This window comes from Macaca mulatta, chromosome 16, assembly GCF_049350105.2.
Source record: "Macaca mulatta isolate MMU2019108-1 chromosome 16, T2T-MMU8v2.0, whole genome shotgun sequence".
NCBI lineage: Eukaryota > Metazoa > Chordata > Mammalia > Primates > Cercopithecidae > Macaca > Macaca mulatta.
The window spans coordinates 14,187,579-14,208,127 of NC_133421.1; the positions used below are offsets into that span (position 1 = coordinate 14,187,579).

At 39.8% G+C, this 20,549-nt stretch overlaps 1 protein-coding gene and 1 long non-coding RNA gene across 7 annotated transcripts in view; one reads left to right on the forward strand and one right to left on the reverse strand.

Annotated features, from left to right (window-relative positions):
- MYOCD (myocardin) overlaps positions 1–20,549 on the forward strand; it is a 218,657-nt gene that overhangs the window by 136,241 nt on the left and 61,867 nt on the right. The gene's annotated exons all lie outside the window — the stretch shown is intronic.
- The window catches only part of LOC144335341 (uncharacterized), a 34,363-nt gene that overhangs the window by 11,638 nt on the left and 2,176 nt on the right, over positions 1–20,549 (reverse strand). The gene's annotated exons all lie outside the window — the stretch shown is intronic.

A 20,549-nucleotide genomic window follows, 5' to 3' on the forward strand; every position in this document is an offset into this window, starting at 1 on the left:
TGCATTCATCAGTCAACAGCTTTCCCAAAGACCTATGCCTGGTAGTGTCCTTGAAGGCAATAATGTCAAGGTCAAAGATTACATATGAAGATGCTTCCAACTAAACCTGGGGTAGGATTCAACAGAAAAGGGAAGGTAAAAGACTAAATTATAAACAGGCACCACTGTCCTTTTCGTGGAGAGAGTTTTCAGTGGGCTCATGCTCTGTTGTATCCAGGGTTTGTGATCTTGACCTGGCATCTTATGGAGAGGATGCAACATAAATAGCCATTCAAGCTACTGTTCACCACCTGCTTAACTGAGATCCTATGTATGATAACTGCCACGTGCATTCTGTCAGGAGTGTACGTTCTGCTCACTTTTACAAACGTGCATCCATATACCCAGAAATCTTTGATTGGTAGAACAGGATTTATTTTTTATTTTTTTTGAGACGGAGTCTCGCTCTGTCGCCCAGGCTGGAGTGCAGTGGCCGGGTCTCAGCTCACTGCAAGCTCTGCCTCCTGGGTTCACACCATTCTCCTGCCTCAGCCTCCCGAGTAGCTGGGACTACAGGCGCCCGCCACCACGCCCAGCTAGTTTTTTGTATTTTTTAGTAGAGACGGGGTTTCACCGTGTTAGCCAGGATGGTCTCGATCCCCTGACCTCGTGATCCGCCTGTCTCGGCCTCCCAAAGTGCTGGGATTACAGGCTTGAGCCCCCGCGCCCGACCTGTAGAACAGGATTTAGAAGTAGATCTCAAAGCTTTACCTGGCTGTGCTGACAGCTTTCTGCCACCACAGGTTGCCCCTCTTCAACAATGATCATATGGAGCCTCTTGGTTTGCAAATAATAGAGAATCAAACACTAGAAACCCTGAACAAGCTTAAGCAAAAAGGAACACTTATTATAAACAAACCGGGGTGTCTCATCAAACTGAACGACAGAAATGTGTTTGCGACTTGGGTGGAAATAAGCTGCAATTGGGGATTTGAACACTTTCAGGCCACTTTCTTGGCTGTCTTCTATGCTCCGTCTTCTCCCGCAATATAGGCTGGCTTTGTTTCTCAATTCACATGGGTGAAAATGGCCACCTCCGACTGCTATTGAATTTTCTCTTTCAGCCCCATTTCCAAAATTCCTAGGGAGAAGCTCAGTCTGGCTGGGGGGATGCCCATCCTCAGAACAAAAACTGGGACTAGGAAGAGAGACAAAAACTGTGTGGATGGCAGAGGAGAAAAGCATTTCCTATTAAACGCAGTGGAAAACCATTTCAGACGAGAATGAAAGAGACTCTGGCTTCCCCTCCTTTCTTTCTTTTGTCACTGCCACCAACAACTTTACCGTCAGTACCTGTCTCTCCCTGTCTTCCTCTGTCAGTTTCTCTCTCTCTCTCTCTCCCCCTCTCTCTCCCCCACCCCGCCCTGCTCCTTCTCTCTCTCTCTCTCATTCTTTCTCTCTTATCAGGCCTGTCAAGTCTTTTGGGAATGAAAATTACCCACACATACACAGACACACACACATACACACACAAGCTGTTGTTAGGTAGAACTGGAAGGAGGCAAATTAAATGCGATGGGCCTGACGACTCCATTTATTTATTTGTTTAAGTTTTCTGAGAGAAAAGGCCAGAAAAGCCTTCCCTAATTCCCAAACTACGCGAAGCTCCTGGCATGACACTCCCCAAATTGTAATTATTTACCATCTTTCTACCTCCCTAGGCTGTAATCTCTCCATAGGCAAAACTTGTGACAGTTTTATTCATAGCTGGATCCCTCATGTCCAAGAGAGTGTTTGGACATACAGTACGTGATCAGTAAATATTGAATGAATGAAACGAATGAATGGAGAAATGAATGACATTAGCATGTTCACCTTACTGGCAAATTCCCAGATGAAGACATTCAAAGGCTCCTGGCAGCCCTACCAATTTGGCTACCAATAATCATAGTAATAGTGCTTTTGGTTTTTTTCAAAAGTCTGATCAAAGAGTGTGTCATATAAGTGAGTTTAATTCGCATCTCTCTCTTTCTCTCATCCTCTCTCTCTCCATTTTTCATTAATTTATTATTAAGACATAGCAATTCTTTTTTCCCACTTGTTTCTCAAAGTTGCCTCTTTGTTTTATTCCCAAGTGGACTTTCTTGCCTTATCCATGGATCATAATGAGAGTCTCTAAACCAACCCTGTCTCTTCCCATCATCCTCGCATCAGATGAGTCCTCCTAAAATGTCAGCCTCACTGAATTACTCTGCTGCTCAAAAAAAAATGCCAGTGTAGCCCGCTTTCTACAGGATAAAGTACGAAGCAGCATCCATGGCTCTCTGTTTCTGAATTCCTAACTCCTGTTACAGTGTTATCTCTTAGCACTCCCGAATAGAAACATTTTCCTTGAATCAGGCAATGTCTAGAGGAACACTACATATTTTATGGAGCCCTGTGCAAAATGACAGTGCAGGATCCCTTGTTCGAAAATGATTAACAATTTCACAACGGTGACCGAGCGCGGTGGCTCACGCCTGTAATCCCAGCACTTTGGGAGGCCGAGGTGGGTGGAGGACGAGGTCAGGAATTCAAGACCAGCCTGGCCAACATAGTGAAACCCCGTCTCTACTAAAACATACAAAAATTATCCGGGCATGGTGGCACGTGCCGGTAGTCCCAGCTACTCGGGAGGCTGAGGCAGGAGAATCGCTTGAACTGGGGAGGTGGAGGTTGCAGTGAGCCTAGATGGCACCACTTCACTCCAGCTAGGGAAACAGAGTGAGAATTCGTCTCAAAAAAAAAAAAGAATTTCACAATGGTGATAGCACCTCATCAAACCAAACACAGGGTCCTTCTAAAAATAGGACTCAGTCACAGCACAAGTTATATGCTTATGAAGCCAGCCCCGGGTAGGAAGTGCCATGTTTATTTCAGATTTAAGATTGTATTCATTTTGGGCCAGGCATAGTGGCTCATGCCTGTAATCCCGGCACTTTGGGAGGCCGTCAGGTGGATAACTTGAGGTCAGGAGTTCGAGACTAGCCTGGCCAACATGGTGAAACCCCATCTCTATTAAAAATAGAAAAAATATTAGCCAGACATGGTAGCACACGCCTGTAATCCCAGCTACTTGGGAGGCCAAGGCACAAGAAATGCTTAAACCCAAGAGACAGAGGTTGGCAGTGAGCCAGGATCACACTACTGCACTCCAGTCTGGGTGACAGAGTAAGACCCTGTCTCAACAAAAAAAAAAAAAGCAGGGGGTCTGGGCGCGGTGGCTCACGCCTGTAATCCCAGCAATCTGGGAGGCCGAGGTCGGTGGATCACTTGAGGTCAGGAGTTCAAGACCAGCCTGGGCAACAGGGTGAAACCCGGTCTGTACTAAAAATACAAAAGATTAGCCAGGTGTGGTGGTGCATGCCTGTAATACCAGCTACTCAGGAGGCTGAGGCAGGAGAATCACTTGAACCCAGGAGGCGGAGGTTGCAGTGAGCCGAGATCATGCCACTGCACGCCATCCTGGGAGACAGATTGAGACTGGCTTAAAAAAAAAAAAAAAAAAGTTTTATTTATTTTATTTTGTTGGTCAAGAATACCCTTTTTACATCTTACCCATAAATTTCTCACTTGAAGAGTTAAAGGTTCAGTTCTTCTGCCCTTGGTAGCCTTCTACATATATGGATTATTTAAGAACATGTTGCCTAACACTTGGTTTAGTTAACTCAAGCGTGTGTATCTTTTTCTTCATCAGAGTATTTATGACTTAAATTGCTTTGTATAATTCCTGGTGCTTAGAGGTACCTCAACAGATAGCAAGGAATTATTCAATACTATTTGAGAACTCGAATTGGAAGATACACACACGAATGCATGAGCACCAGGCTGGCCTTACCTTACCCAAAGCCTTCTGGAGTCACCATAGAAGTAATAGCTGTTCTAGTTGACATTTCCCTCTCAAGCATCACTTTGAGACCCTGCATTTCACCTTAACCTCTTAGACCCCGTGGTGAGATCTGCTTTACAATCTTGCAGCCTTTTCCTGTCCTTTGAACATAACACTAAGAACTATTACAAGACATACTGTAATCTCATGGGAAAAACTTGAGATTAAGAGGAATCTCAGAACCGTGAATTTGGAGACTTACAAAAACAGACCTTGGTCAAAAATGAAGCCAAATGTCATGAAATATTAGCCCTCCAAGGAGCCTTTGACCTCATCAACTCATCTCTTTTGCTTTACAGAGGAGGAAACTGAAGCTGCAGAGGTGTCTCGGCCAAGGTCATATGGCTATTTAGTGGGTGGATCAAGGGCTCTTCTCCCAAGTTCTTGTGTGACTTGCAAGACAGCCTGCCGATATATCAGGGCAGATAGAACTTTGGGTCAACTTCTAGTCAACGCTTGTAGGTATTTCACCTCTGTGCAAGGCAGGAGTTGAATGTAGGCCCAGTTTTCTTTTTAAGGCACTTTAATTTTTCACAAAATTCTGGAATTTGGCATCTAACTGTACAACACTCAAGTTATAAAGAAGGTTTCCATTTAGACACAGGGCTTATCGTATCTGCAGAACATGGACACAGTCTAGAGGCATGGGAGTACAAGCAGCATCATGGATCTGATGAAATGATAGCTCTTGTAGTTGCCAAGGGCACTGGTTGCTAGGCAGGGTACAGAAGAGTCTAACAGTAGCCAAGAGTCCATTGTAAGAAAAGGTGCTGCAGAAGTGGCAAAAGCCCACCACCATCTGCTGATGGAAAAGGAAGGCTTCCCTCTCTGCTGTTGCCAAGGGAGCTGGCTCTCTCCTGGATTTGAGAGCTTTCCAGTGCTCTGGAGCCTTCAGTATCCTGCAAGGAAGCTTCAAAGGACCCAGATGGGTTGGGAGAAACAGCCATGTTGGTGTAATGGCACTGTAATCTACACCCGCTCTTTGCTCCTGAATAAAATCGTTCATCTATTCCCAAGTAATATCTCATAGGAGGTTTGAGATTTTTAGAACCAAATCGTAAAAATAACATACTGAAGTTGGAAGGCGTTTAGGGGACCATGCAAACCAATGATTTGAAAACTCTGCTTCATAGAGTTTTAACATTTTGGGAGAGGTTTTGCTTTTGTTGTTCACCTCCATGCTATTTTTTTTTTCTTTCCATGTAAGATTTTTAGTTAAAAAACACTCCACTTTCGGTAATACGTTTTTAAAAATTTGAAACCACCTAATTCTAACTAAGTCCTTCCCTTCGTGAGTAAAGAGTCTGGAGCCCAGAGAGATGAATTTCTTGCATTATTATTATTTTGATGTGTTGCTAGAAAAAGACACGTGGGTTTACTCAGTAAATTCTGGGGGGTTATTTTCACCTTCCCACATAGTCAAGGCAGAGCCATTCCTAGAGGGACTAGAATTCGTGGAACATTTAGAAGAAATAGAGGAAGATGACTTTGTGGGTGAGGGATGTATGGCTGTAACAGTGAGTCCTCATCTTTTAATTTTTTTATTGGTCACGCTTTTGAAATAAATGTTTATTTTTTCTTTCCCCAAAGGATAACTTATTAAGTATACAATAAACAGAAACCATTTTATCATTTCGTTAAAAGTTTAAATATAAATTAACTTATGTTCAAAAAAAAATATCTGGTCAAACCATGTATTCTGTGTTCTTTTAGAAAACACAACCATTCTTTGGGGCTGAAGAGGTCGCGGCAAGTAGGGGGCAAAAGTAGGTCAAGCAAGGCTAGGGGGAATTTACTTAAGATAAATGGAGTAGTTGGGTAGGCAAAAACCAAATAGTCAGTGGAGAGGGGGCAGAAAGAAAATCAATCACATTTGAATAATACGATGGTGTTAAGGAAGCAGTGTATCCATGGCAACATGGGAGAAGAAATGGGTAAGGATGATGCTCTTAGCAAGGATGATTTCTTTGGGTGGATGAAACAGAAGATTAACGCACAGATTCCAGTAACTTCTCTGTGATTCTTTGGATAATAAAACTTCATGGGCCCATATTGTATACTGAATGGAAAATGGACAAGAACTAACGATTCCCAAAGAGTTGAGATGCACTAAGATACCTAGTGTTATTGGTTTGGGACAACAGTGTTGCTGAAAGCATTGGAAAGTCTCCTACACCCAATGGAGGATAAGGCAGCTGTTCTCCACCTTGAATGTCAACAGGAGGCTTCTGGGTTTCAGTTGACCCCCCAGCTTTGTCAGTACAACCTGAACTGAAGCATGGATGTGCAATTACCCTGCTTATTAGAGCAGAACAGATCACTTATAGGAATGATCCTGGGCCCCGCTTTGCTGCTTCCAAATTATCTAAACAGTTGAGCAGATAGCCAGATTCATTCTGAAACTCTTACAGCAAATCATTTATGTTAAAAAATGTTTCTTCCTTCCTTTCCTTCCTTCCATCTCATTCCTTCCTTCCATCTTCTTCCTTCCTTCCTTCCATCTTCTTCTTTCCTTCCTTCCATCTTCTTCTTTCCTTCCTTCCACCTCCTTCCTTCCTTTCATCTCCTTCCTTCCTCCCATCTCCTCCCTTCCTCCCATCTCCTTCCTTCCATCTCCTTCCTTCTTTCCATCTCCTTCCTTCTTTCCATCTCCTTCCTTCCTTCCTTCTCTCCTCCCTTCCTTATTTTCTTCCATCTTCTTCCTTTCTTTCTCTCCTTCAGTCCTTTGCTGCCTCCCTCCCCCCTCTTTCTGTCTTTCCTTCTTTCCTTCCTTCCTTTCTTTCCCTTCCTCCCTCCCTTCCTTCCTTCCTTCCTTCCTTCCTTCCTTCCTTCCTTCCTTCCTTCCAGATCATTTCCGTCTTGGGCCCTGGGTGGCAATCCATGATGTGGGCAAAAGTATTGCCTTACAAATCAGAGTTCTGCTAGGACACTTGGCCTATTTCTTGTTTCCCTTCTGGAGCAAGGCCTAGTGTATCCCTGGTTTAACACATCTTTCATTTTCTATTAAATACATGTGAATTAATTAGTTGTTGTCAGTGGAATAGATATTCACACCCATGTACACACACACATGCATACCTTGTTCTTAAAATTACAGAATAAACTTGGTTTTCCTATTCCCATTATCTTTTTTTATTTCTTCTTCTTTCTACCCTTTCCCTTATCCTTGCTTTGTCTTCTTTTGTCTGCTCCTTTCTTCGCTAAAATCCTCAGTACATTTAGAATTGACTCACACTCAGATTTAATCAGATGAAATTTTCCTACCTGCTGCACATGAACACTTACAGGAATACATAGCACTACTATCAGAATCTCATATATTACTTCTATTGCTGGTATAGGTATAATTTTTGGTCTCTTGAAATCTTGTAACTTCTTGGAAATAATCCTGAAGCCTTGATTTTGGAACTTAGACTCCCACACCGTATAAAGTATATATTTTGTCAGATATAAACCTAGTCTGACACCAAACAAAACAAAATATTTAGGTCAGGATATAAAGAAAAAGTAGAGACAGATTTGATGTTATATAAGCATATATTATATGACAAACAATATATCTAAAATCCATTGGATATAGAAGTGAATGATATTAGAACAACTAATTAACAAGTTGAGGCCAGGCACAGTGGGTCACACCTGTGATCCCAGCACTTTGGGAGTTTGAGGCAGGAGGATCACTTAAGGTCAGGAGGTCAAGACCAGCCTGGCCAACATGGTGAAACCCCATCTCTACTAAAATACAAAAATTAGCCGGGCATGGTGGCAGGCAACTGTAATCCCAGCTACTCAGGAGGCTGAGGCAGGAGAATCGCTTGAACCCGGGAGGCAAATGTTGCAGTGGGCCGAGATCACACCACTGCACTCCAGCCTGAGCAAGACTCAGTCTCAAAAAAAAATTTTGAAAAAATAATTAGAGCCTTTTGTAACACTATACACTAAAATTAATTCCAGATGCACTGGAAAGTTAAATGCAAATGTAAAAACCAAAATATAAATATATAAGAACATTTCAGTGATACATAATCTGGAGATGGAGAAGGTCTAAGTATACATCAAAGATAGAACTCATAAAAGAATATTCTAAGGGATTGCATATAGAGATGTTAAATGCCAAAAATCATCACAAGATTGAAAGGCAAACTAAAAAAAACCAGTGGAAATTTACAACATCGATGACTGACTATGTTTAATGTACTTCAGATATAAATAGATATCCCAAGTCTATAAGGAAAAAAAAATCCCAGTGGAAAATCTGTCAAAGAATGTTATCAGACAGTTTGCAAAAGAAAAGATACTAATAGTAAAAAAATCTAAGAAAACATGTTTGACTCATTAAAAAGCATGATGAGATACCATTGTTACTTATCAGATTAGCAAAGCTTTTTTCTTCTTCTTCAGTAGCATCAACCACTGTTAACAAGGTTGTAGTGAAGTTAAGGCACTCCCATAGTCCTGGTAAGAGTGCAAAATGACTCATCTTTACTGAAGGAAAGAAAATTAAGTTTACAGTCGAAAGGGATTAACTGGATATTGAAGCATAATGAAATACTATGTGGCCATAAAAAATGAGAGTTCATGTATACATAACCACACAAAAAGTAAGAATATATTGGAAAAAAATGGAAAAGCAAGGCACAAAATAGTATAAAAACATGGTCTCACTTTTGCATGTAGCGTATTTGCTTATTTCTATTTCTCAAACGTACTTTTTTCTCAGAATTTCCTGGAATGTTTGTGAAAATGTATTCCCAGTCTACCCCAGACGTACTAGGCAATAGTCTCCAGGAAGGGGACCAGGGGAATTTGTGTTTATCAAGTCTCCCCAGGTGGTTGTTATATCAGATAAATTGGGGAAATCCTGATCAAATCTAATGTAAACTCTTTCTTTAATTAATATTGAGACTGAGCGCCAGCAAGGCTCTGGGAGCTGTCAAAAGCAATAGCTATTTAGCTGCGGAATGGGATCTAGAATCACGTGTGTCCAATCCCAGATGAGCAATCCCTTTTTAAAGCCCCAAGCATATTCACTAATATTCTTAAATTTAACTCCCAACAACTTCCTAATCCCTTTGTAGACAGGTGGCAGGAGTTCTTAGCTCTATTGTTGCACATTCGGTAATGACCTTTCTTTGTTGATAGCAAATGGAAAGTTTTCCATTTTCACCGTTCCCTAGCAATGTGACATTTTCAAACAGTAGCTCAAAACTCTTTAAATAGAAAAGATCCATTTCTACTCTATCGTGACTCAGTAACAGCCACAGGATTCTTCTCAAACTTTCCTAAAAATGTCATCTTTGGGCTGGACTCAAGAGGAACATTTCAGCCAAGGAGACACATTTTCCACTCTGTCAAGAATGAGCGAGCATGGGGTTGGAACATAAAGTGTTTTGCAATCCTCAGAAAAGCAATACTTCTCACCAAAACCATGGCAACGACTCCACGTGATGCCATCAGAGTCTGGGATCATTCAGGAGCCTCATTCTAATTGGAGACTTGGTCGGGGCCATCACCTGTGTTGGTCAGAACAGTCACCTAGCTGCCTGTTGGCTTCAGAAAGAAAACGGTACCCTACCTGACTGTTGCCATGGAGACACTATGGCAGTGATTCTGAGCTTAGCATCCCTTATGTTGAGTTACTAGGGGGCAGGTAGCATGAAACGTGCCTCATGTTCTAATGGCTTCTGATTCTTCATTGAAAAAGATATGCCCTTCACCGTTGCACCAAATGGAGGAAATACATTAAAACACAAGGTATAACATGACTAAAGTTACTGTTTTCTCATCCAAATATTAATAGTTCCATTTGGAACTTACACTCGTGAGATAAAAGTTTAGAGTCCAAAATCATGGTTGGAAATTTGCCTGCCTAAGTTTATAACTTCCTGGCCTTGGATAAGCTTTTATATCTTAGGAGCTATGACCGGGGTTAATAATACACACTCCTCAAGGATTATTGGGAGATTTCAATAGATGATTTACGTAAAACACTTCTGTCCCCAAGACTGGCACTTTCCAATTCTGTTAGTAATAAGTCCCCTTCAACTTTCTTACTAGAAATTATCAACACGAGAGGGACAGGGAAAAGGAATAAAAGAAAGGAATAGGAAAGAGCTGATCTGTAGTGAATTAATGACTCAACTTCTTCTATTCACCTCATTTTCTGCCTTTTCCATCTCACTCGATGTGATGTGTTACTCCTGTGCCGTCAGTTTTCCCTTCATGTACATGGCATAACTTCTTCTAAGGGACCATCACTCCTGGGCACAGCCAATGTTTAAGGCAGTAATGACTTTTTAAAAGGCATACGCTTGCATTCCCATCGCTCCCTTTTCTTCTTTAGATTCGGTATCCAGAAAATAGGTGGGCTTTCTTGTGAAGCAGCCATTATCAGTACAAAGCATAAAGGTCTTTGATAACCTTGCAGAGTTTAGAAAGTGGTAAACTCATTAATGCTGTCCCAATAATCCTGAAATTGTTAACTATTGTTTGTTATTAATATTGAGATTACAGCTGTATACAGATGCTATATATACAGAAGGCTAGGGCTCTTGGACATTGAGGATTATGAAGCTTGGCAGACTCAAAGTTAAATCTATGTTTTCCATTCCCAATGTCCTTGCCCCATCCTGTTGCCTCTCTTTGGCATCAAGAAAGACCTGCCTACCACCAGCGGGCATGTGGCAGAGGTGACTGTCTAAGTTCTAAGCAAAATGTCACCATGTCCTTCAATCCTATTTCCCTCCTCTTCAACCTGAAACTCTAAGGAGACCTGTACAGCTGCACCTGGTTCTCCCTCTTCTGAGTGCCTCTGCTTTCTCTCCCAGACACGGGTAAGTGAACTCTACCAAGCTTCCTAACCCTCAACGTCCAAGAGCCCTGGCCCACCTATCTGTACATAGCAATAATCTCAATATTAACAACAAATAATAGTTAACAATTTCACAGGATTATTGGGAAGGCATTAGTGAGTTCATCACTTTCTAAACTCTACACTCTCTCTGGTCGCAGCCCCCGTGTTGTGCAGGATAGTTTAGCTCCCATTCTTGAGCTGGAACCCAGTCCCAGCCCCGAGATGCAAGCATGGAATCTGGTCCCGGTTCTCCACTATACTCAACCCACAAGTTTCTATGCATTTTTAAATAATTATTAAACAGTGGGCTGCTTCTCTGACTCAATAGGCTTCACACCTATTCTATGATTATAGAATACTAAGGAAACAAATTTTCCCATCTTTGGTAAGGTACGTGCTTAGGGTGGTGGTAGAACTTGCTACTTGTTCCTGAAGTTCATTTTGGAGAAAAATCACAGGGTGGAGCAGTCATGGAACATTTATGTTTTTTAAAAATAAAAAATAGGCCAGGTGTGGTGGCTCATACCTGTAATCCCAGCACTTTGAGAGGCCGAGGTGGGCGGATCACCTGACGTCAGGAGTTCCAAACCAGCCTGGCCAACATGGTGAAACCCCATCTCTACTAAAAATACAAAAATTAGCTGGGCATGATGGTAGGCGCCTGTAATCCCAGCTACTCAGGAGGCTGAGGCAGGAGATTCGCTTGAACCTGGTAGGCGGAGGTGGCAGTGAGCCAAGATTGTGCCACTGCACTCCAGCCTGGGAGTCGGAGAGAGACTCTGTCTCAAAATAAATAAATAAATAAAATAAGGTGCTCCCTACCTACCAGACATGAAAATATATGTCATTATATATCATTAGTCTAGAATAAAATAAATGGTGTAGGACTGGAACAGAATATTCAAATGAGGAAATCAGAATCCAAAGCCCAGACCTCTGAGTAAAGAGGCGACTTAAACACAAACATATGACTCCCAATTCTGATGACAATGGCCGAAAGAAAGCAAGAATAGAAAAAATACTGCTTTGATTCTGGAAGCCTAGAAAGACTGACGCCCAAATGTCAGAATCATAAGAGAGATTTCTGCTGTTGATAAAACATATTGGGATGATGTAGAAAAGACACCAAGAACTCACTTCCCACGACCTTCCAAAGATAAGAATGAGGTCCCTAAAAAGATGAATGAAGAGAAACCTCCATGAATACCTGTCACTTAGAGGTGGGTAGAACTGGGAGTGGAAAGAAGGCATGGGCCAAAAAGTCACCTTCTGTTCAAACAGTATTTTTAGCTATGATGGATCAATGGAGGTTTGCCAAGAGCTCTGGGACACGAATGGGTGCAGCAAGCTGAAAGCAGGGAAGGGAAGGGAGGCTCTGCTCAGCAAAGCACAAAAAGGCATCCAGGAAGGGGCCAAGCAAAAGCTGCAGGTGGCTGTGCTCAGAGAGCAAAGCAGCTTCACCAAGCATAAGGCCACTGGAGCAAGGTTTCTGTCTGAAGTGTCAGGACTCTCCTATCTGCAGTGGGAAGCAGCTGCAGAGAGGGATGGGTTCGAGCTCAACCTCTCGTATCAAAGCTCAGCAGAACCTGGAGAAGAAGGCACCCCAGGAACAAATTCCACTGCTAAGATCATCCGGGACTTGGCTCTCTGCCCACTCCCTTTAGAGTTAGACCCTGACCGGGCAGCCAGGCCTCCAGCTTCAGAGGAGAGAAAGATTCCAGTAGCTTCCATGTGATTGAAGCAACAGGGCTAAGGGAAATGGGCAACCTGGTCATACTTTGTGGGCAGATCAGAACAACCTTTTAGGTGAGCTATTGTCATACGTACCAAACGCCTTGAAATTTGACATTTCCTGTGACCAAGTCATTCTACTTCTAGGAGTATTTCTTAATGTCATATCAAAGACGTGGCCAAAAATCCACTGGAAAGAATGTCATTGTGATTTTTAATGTTAAAACTTTAAAAAATCTAAACATTTAATAATAGCCAATGGTTCAATAACTTATGGAATAACCAAAAAAAAAAAAAAAAACAAAGAAAGAAAGAAAGGAAAGAAATACTCTACAGCTACTAAAATAGCATCATTTGATGGGTATTACATGGCATATGAATGTATCTTTGATATATTACAAATAAAAATCAGCTAATGAAGGAACCCTTATAATGTGATCCCACACAAACATATAGGAAAAGGGACCTAAACTTCATGAATGAAATATTAGCAAGAAGTATCCCTAGTTTAGAGATTATCTTAGTCTGTTCAGACTGCCATAACAAAATGCCATAAACTGGGTAATTTATAAGCCACAATAATTTATTTCTCACCGTTCCAGAGGCTGGAAAGTTAAAGTTACCGGCAGGTTTGGTGTCTGATGAGGGCCCCTTTCCTAGTTCATAGAAGTCCCTCTCTCACTGCCTCCTCCCATAGTGGAAGGGGCCAGACAGCTCTCTGGGGCCTCCTTTACAAGGGCACCAATCCCAAATATGAGGGCTCTGCTCGCATGACCTAGTGACCTCTCAAACTTCTTAACACCATCATCTTGAGGATTAAGGTTGCAACGTATAACTTTTGGAGAGACACAAACATTAAGATCAGAGCAGATGAGTATGTTTTCTCCTAGAAGCTTTTCTATATTTTGCAATGTTTCTGCATTAAGCCCATATTGTTTTTGCTTCTTACCCCTTTATTCCTTTGTGCTACATTCTAAGAGGACAGTTTAGTTCAACCTTCTAGTTCACAAATTCATTTTTAGTTGAGTTTATTCTGATGAATGAATTTTTACTTTGCGATTAGTGTTAATAGGAAAGATATTATTTTTTGAATTTTAATTTTTTAAATTGTAGTACAATACACATAAAATGTAACCTATTAACCATTTTAACTGTACAATTCAGTGGCATTAAGTACACTCACACTGTTGTATAATCATCACTAAGATCTTGCAAAGCTGAAATTCTGTTTCCATTAAACTGTAACTCCCCATTCTCTCTTCTCCCAGCCCCTGGAACCCCCCTTTTATTTTCTGTCTCTACGAGATTGATTACTCTAGGTACCTTATATAAGTGGATTTATACAGTGTTTCTACTTTTGTAATTGGCTTATCTCACTCAGTATAATGTCTTCAAGTTTCATCCATGTCATAGCATGTCAGAATTTCCTTCCTTTTAAGGCTGAATAATATTCCTTTTTTGTTTTGTTTTGTTTTGTTTTGTTTTTATGACGGAGTCTCGCCCTGTCACCAGGCTGGAGTGCAGTGGTGCAATCTAGGCTCACCACACTGCAACCTCCACCTCCCGGGTCCAAGCGATTCTCCTGCCTCAGCCTCCACAGTAGCTGGGACTACAGGTGCACGCCACCATGCCCACCTAATTTTTGTATTTTTTTTTTAGTAGAGACAGGGTTTCACCATGTTGGCCAGGATGCTCTCGATCTCTTGACCTCGCGATCTGCCCGCCTCAGCCTCCCAAAGTGCTGGGATTACAAGTGTGAGCCACCGCACCCGGCCCCATTTTCTAAATACACCACGTTGTGTTTATCCTTCGTCCATTGATGGATGCTTGTGTCACTTCCCCTTTTGGCTATTAAGAATAATGCTGCTATGAGGGTAGACGTACAAGTATCTCTTCATGTGTCTGCCTTCGATTCTTTTGAGTATATACCCACAGGTGGAATTGACGGATCATACAGCAATACTGTGTTTAATATTTTGAGGAGCTGCCATACTCTTTTCCACAGTAGTTGCCCATTTTGCATTCCCATCAACAGCGCCCAAGGGTTTTTATCTCTCCATATCCACGTCAACACTTTTCTGTTTTACGGACGGTAGCCATCCCTATGGGTGTGAAGTGATTCATGTATTATTTTTCTGTTGATGAATTCTCTTGCCTGTTTCTGAGAAAGGCCTGTTCCCTTTGTTCATATTGTTCCCTTAAGGTCATGTTCTTTCCTTTGGTTAAGTTTGGAGTCTGTGTTAGCCAGGATGGTCTCGATCTCCTGACCTTGTGATCTGCCCGCCTTGGCCTCCCAAAGTGCTGGGATTGCAGGCGTGAGCCACCGCGCCCAGCCTAGGTATACATTTTTAAAACTGTCATTTCTGTTATTTATAGGAATCAGGTGTTTGCTGAGTTTGCCATCTTGAAACAGAAAATATTTGGTATTTTTGCTACTAAAAAAAATAGAATAGGAAGTATAAATTACTACAAATTAGCACCTAGAGCAAGATTGTGGCTTATGTTAGAAGTTAAGTAAATGAAGAAGTTGACATTATACATCAGTAAGCAAAGGAAATGTTTTAATAAGTGGCAGTTATATATAGTTTCCCAACTATTTGGAATAAATTAGAGTTACAGCCTAGCCTCAAACCATATACCAAATTCCATGTGCAGAGATATCATAATCAAAGGCAAAGAACGTGAACACATAGGTTAGGCTCAAGAGGGGCAGGATGAACTGGAAAAGAGAGTTTGTGTGGGGAATAATGTGCATATAGGAAAAGACCTCAAGGGCTAGAATAAGGAGTCACTGCAAGATGATATACCAAGTAATCTTATAAAAAAGGAGTTTGGGGAAATTGATCTGGTAATGCTGTGTAATGTGTATTGCGAGGAGAGCCCACTAATAAAAATAAGAAAAGAAAGACGTGAGATGGTTTAGTCCAGATCTGAACTGACGATTCTTAACTTTTGTAAGTCTCAGAGACTTCCGCAAATCTGATAAAAGTCATAAGCCAGTCCATAAAAATACGCATTTACACACATGCAAGCAACATTTTTGCATACAGAGTCAGAGATTTAACAGGGTCCCTAAAGACCAAGTTCTTGAGGTGGGAGGGAGAGGAATTTATTTTGTATTCAGGGAAAATTGAGTTTATCTCCCCAGCTAGCATGTTACGGTCGTGAGGATAGTAACTGTCCTATTCACCACTGTATGCCAACAGCAAGCAAGGCTTTCGCTTAGTAGGCAGTCTAATATGTCATGAATGATTGAATGAATGTAATGAATTAATGCCTTCAATCTTGAGAACTGAAAAATCCGCAATTAAACAAAAAAAAAGAAGTATGCGAATGGGTGATGTCAAGTAGTCCAGTGATTTCTCCATATCGAAGCAAAGAAATTTTGTCTCCTACCAGACCCTCTTTTAGTGTCATTCTTTCACTATTTGTAATGGAATTTTTCTCTCTGTTTTCTTATCTCCCATCTCCTCTGATAATTTTTTTTTTTTTTTTTTTTTTTGAAACAGGGTCTCGCTTGTTACCCAGGCTGGAGTGCAGTGGCTCAATCTCGGCTCATTGCAACCTCCGCCTCCCAGGTTCAAGCGATTCTCATGCCTCAGCCTCCCGAGTGGCTGGGATTACAGATGTGCGCCACCATGCCCAGCTAAGTTTTGTATTTTTAGTAGAGATGGGATTTTGCCATGTTAGCCAGGCCCCTCTTGAGCTCTGACCTCAGGTGATCCCCCCGGCCTCTCAAAGTGCTGGGATTACAGGCATGAGCCACCATGCCTAGCCTCCTTTGATAATATCTCTCTCTTCCTTTAGAAATTCTGCTAAAAGGTTTTGTGGCCACTTGCTTAAAGATGATGCCCAAAATCAGTGTTCCAGTCCTGACCTCTCAGCCTTTCTCCGGCCCTATATCTTAATTGTTTATCAGGCACCTTGTTTCTTATTTACCAGGACGCCAAAAATTCAGATTGTCTAAAACTAAGCTCATCATTTTTTCAGAGTTCTCTGTCAACTTTATTATAGCATAACTCTAACACATGTTTTCAGAACCCTAAATCTTTAAGCTTTAAATTAAAGGAGCTTAAATTTGGAAGCTGTGGCTTTCTTTGGGAATCTAATGTGTACTATGGACCCATACCCAAGAAAAAAAATACATATATGCAGATATAGTTGCATACATTAAGTAGCTGTATTTCTTGCAACATATCCAAAGATCCCACACTAACAACCCCTTGAAAGATAGTAATATGTATTTGTTTCTTTCTTTTTCTTTTTTTTTTTTTTTTTGAGATGGAGTCTTGCTCTTGTCACCCGGGCTGGAGTGCAGTGGCACAATCTCAGCTCACTGCAACTTCTGCCTCCCAGGTTCAAGCAATTCTCCTGCCGCAGCCTCCCGACTAGGTGGGACTACAGGCACATGCCACCACACTCTGCTAATTTTTTGTATTTTTAGTAGAGACGGGATTTCACCATGTTGGCCAGGCTGGTCTTGGACTCCTGACCTCGTGATCCGCCCACCTCGGCCTCCCAAAGTGCTGGGATTATAAATGTGAGCCACCGCACCCAGCCAGTAAGCATATAATTCTATCCTCCTTCACGTCACCAAAATCTCCTAATTCTTTTTGTTCAAAGTGTTTTTAATATTTTCCCCTTTTGTTTCCATTTCCACTGCCTTTGTCCAGTTCAATCTAAGTCAGAATGACTTAATAGCTAGAGAACTGGAAGAGTCTTCTAACTGGCTAACTCTAACAATGGGAGATCTTTATAAACTTTTGTCTTCATTTGATTAAGATCTATGATATTGAAAGACAAAGTAATTGAGAATTCTTACTTATAATGGTTATAATGTATACAATGTGTTGTTTAATGGAAAACTTGGAAAACAACTTGTTCCTATCACATTTGGATAAAAATTCACCAGTAAAACTGCCTGGGCCTGAATATTTTTTTGTGTTTGTGTGGGGGGAGGGGCTATAATAATCAATAATGATTTAATAAACATATTGCTATTCAGATTTTCTGTGTTTTTTTTGGTATCAATTTTGGCAAGCTTTAGTTTTCAAGAAATGTATCCACTTTAAGTGTTTAATTTATTAGCACATATGTGTTAATGATATTTTCTCATTATCTTTAATGTCTAGAATATATGGTTATAACACATTTTTTAGTCCTGTTATTGATAAATTTTATTCTCTACTTTTATAATCAGATACTTTGGGAGGCCGAGGCAGGTGGATCACTTGAGGTTAGGAGTTCTAGACCAAACTCACCAACATGGCGAAACCCGTCTCTACTAAAAATACAAAAATTAGCCTGGCATGGTAGCACACGCTTGTAATCCCAGCTACTCAGGAGGCAGAGGCAGGAGAATTGCTTGAACCCAGGAGACAAAGGTTGCAGTGAGCCGAGATCGTGCTACTGCACTCCAGCCTGGGTGACAGAGTGAGACTCTGTCTCAAAATAAATAAATAAAATAAAATAAAATAAAGTCAGTCTAGTTAGGAGTTTTTCAGTTTTGTTGATCTTTGCAAATAACCAGCTTTTGGTATTGTTAATTTTTTCTACTACTTGTCTGTTTTCTATTATAAAGATTTCTGCTTTAATCTTTATTATTTCTTATTTCTACTTACTATGAGCATACTTCTTTTTTATCTTCTTATGGTAGAGTCTTCGGTCATTGATTTCAAACCTTTCTCTTTTTCTAATATAAGTATTTAAAACTCTAAGTTTCCCTCTAATCACTGCTTTAGCTGTATTTCATAAGTTGTAATACGGGTTATGGGAAATTGTAACATGAAATAGTCATAATATGTTGTGTATTTTTTATTATTCAGTTTAAAATGTTTTTTATTACTCTTGTGATTCTGTTTTGACTATGAATTATCTAGAAATGTATTGCCAAACATTTTTGTTAATAGCATATTGCTTTTGAGTAATAATTAATTCCAGTGTGGTCAGAAAATGTATTCTACATGATATCAATTATTTCAAATTTATTAAAACGTATTCTATGGCCTAGTATATATTGGTAAATGTACCATGTACACTTGAAAAGAATGTTTATTCTGCAGTTGTTGGCTGTAGTGCTAAACAAGTATTAATTATATCAAGATGTTTGATATTATCGCTCAAATCCTCTATGTCATTAGTATTTTTTAAATCTAATTATGTCATGTTGAGAGAGGAGTCATAAAATCTCCTACTGTCATTTTGAAATTGTCTATCTAGTCCTTTAATTCTGTCCATTTTTGTTTCGTGTATTTTGAGGTTCTCTTCTTAAATGCATATCCATTTATAATTGCTATGTCTTCCTGATGAATTCTCCCTCTTATAAAATTTCCATTATTTATCTCTAACAATACTCTGTGACTTGATGTCTATTTTATGTGACATTAATATAGTTATTCCAGCTTTCTTATGCTTGCTGTCTGTATGGTATATCTTTTTTCCATCTACTTACTTTCAACCAATCTGACAGTTTATATATAAAGTGTGTCTCCTGCAGACAACATATAATTGAATATGGCTTTTAAAAATTCTTTCTGATAAACTCTGTTTTATTTGAGCATTTCAACTATTAAAATTTGACGTAATTATTGACATGGTTGGATTTGGATCTACCATTATATTACTTGATTTTTGTTTGTCCCTATGCTTTCTGTTCCTATATTCCCCCTTTCTTGCCTTCTTTGGATTACTTGATACTTTTAGCATTCCATTTCAATTTATAGGGTGTTTTTAGTTATACCCTTTGTGTTCTTATTATTGGTTACAGTATAATCATTAATTATGACTATCTACCTATAGTTAGTATTATACCACTGCATGTAAACTATAGCAATTTGGCAGTCATAAGAAGTCCTTTATGTTATCACTGTAATCTGTATTACATTTATGTTCCTTAAGAGCATCGCAAGACAAAGTTATAATTTTTCCTTATAAAGTTATGTATGTTTAATTAAGAAGAAAAATACATATTTTTAATATTTGTTAATAGAGTTACCATTTCTGACATTCTTTATTCATTCCTGAATATCTGTGTTATCTTCTGATATCATTTCCCTTTAGCCTGAAGAATTTACTTAAGCATTTCTAGTAAGAAATTATATTATTTTTTCTTTACCTGAAAATGTCTTTATTTTGCCTTCATTCCTAGAGGACATTTTCTATTCTGAGTTGGTAGATTGGGGGATGGGGTGTTTCTTTGTTTCTCTTTTAGTTTTTTATTTTCTAGCTTTCATCGTTTCTGAAGAGAAGTCTGTGGCTATTTAAATCAACACTTTTCTTTATACAATGTGTTGTTTCTCCCCCACCTGTTTTTAAGACTTTTCTCTTTATCTTTGGCTTCAGTCAATGGATTATTATGTATCCAAGTGTGGTTTTCTGTGTATACATTTGGTGTAGGGTTTTTGAGCCTTTTGAATCTGTACATATTTTTTCACCAATTTCAGGAAGCTTTTGTGATTTGGAAATTGTCTATTTATTCTTTTAATTCTGTCCATTTTTGCTTCATGTATTTTGAGGTTCTGTTCTTAAATGCCTATCCATTTATAATTGCTACATCTTCCCTCTTATAATTATGAAATTTCCATTCTTGATCTCTGATGATACTCTGTGACTTGATGTCCATTTTATGTGACGTTAATCTGCTCTACTTCAATTAAATTAAAACTTGCTCTATAGCTCTGCTGTACTTCTGGTACCCTAATTACCTAACATTAAACTTTTAGATATTGTCACACTGGTCCCTGAGGCTAACATTAGACTTTTAGATATTGTCATACTAGTCCCTGAAGCTCTGCTCATCTTTTTTTCATCTTTTTTCTCTCTCTTCTCCAGTTTGATCTATCTTCAAGTTTACTGACTCACTCCTTTGATATTCTTCTATTAAGTCCATTCAATAATTTTTTATTCCAGATACCATATTAAGTTTTAATGTTTCTACTTTGTTTCTTTATGTGTTCTATTTTGCTGCTGAGATTTCCTATTTTTTGTCCATTTCTTTTACTTCATTGAACCTAGTTTGAAATAACTATTTTAAAGTATTTGTCTGATCATTTCAACATC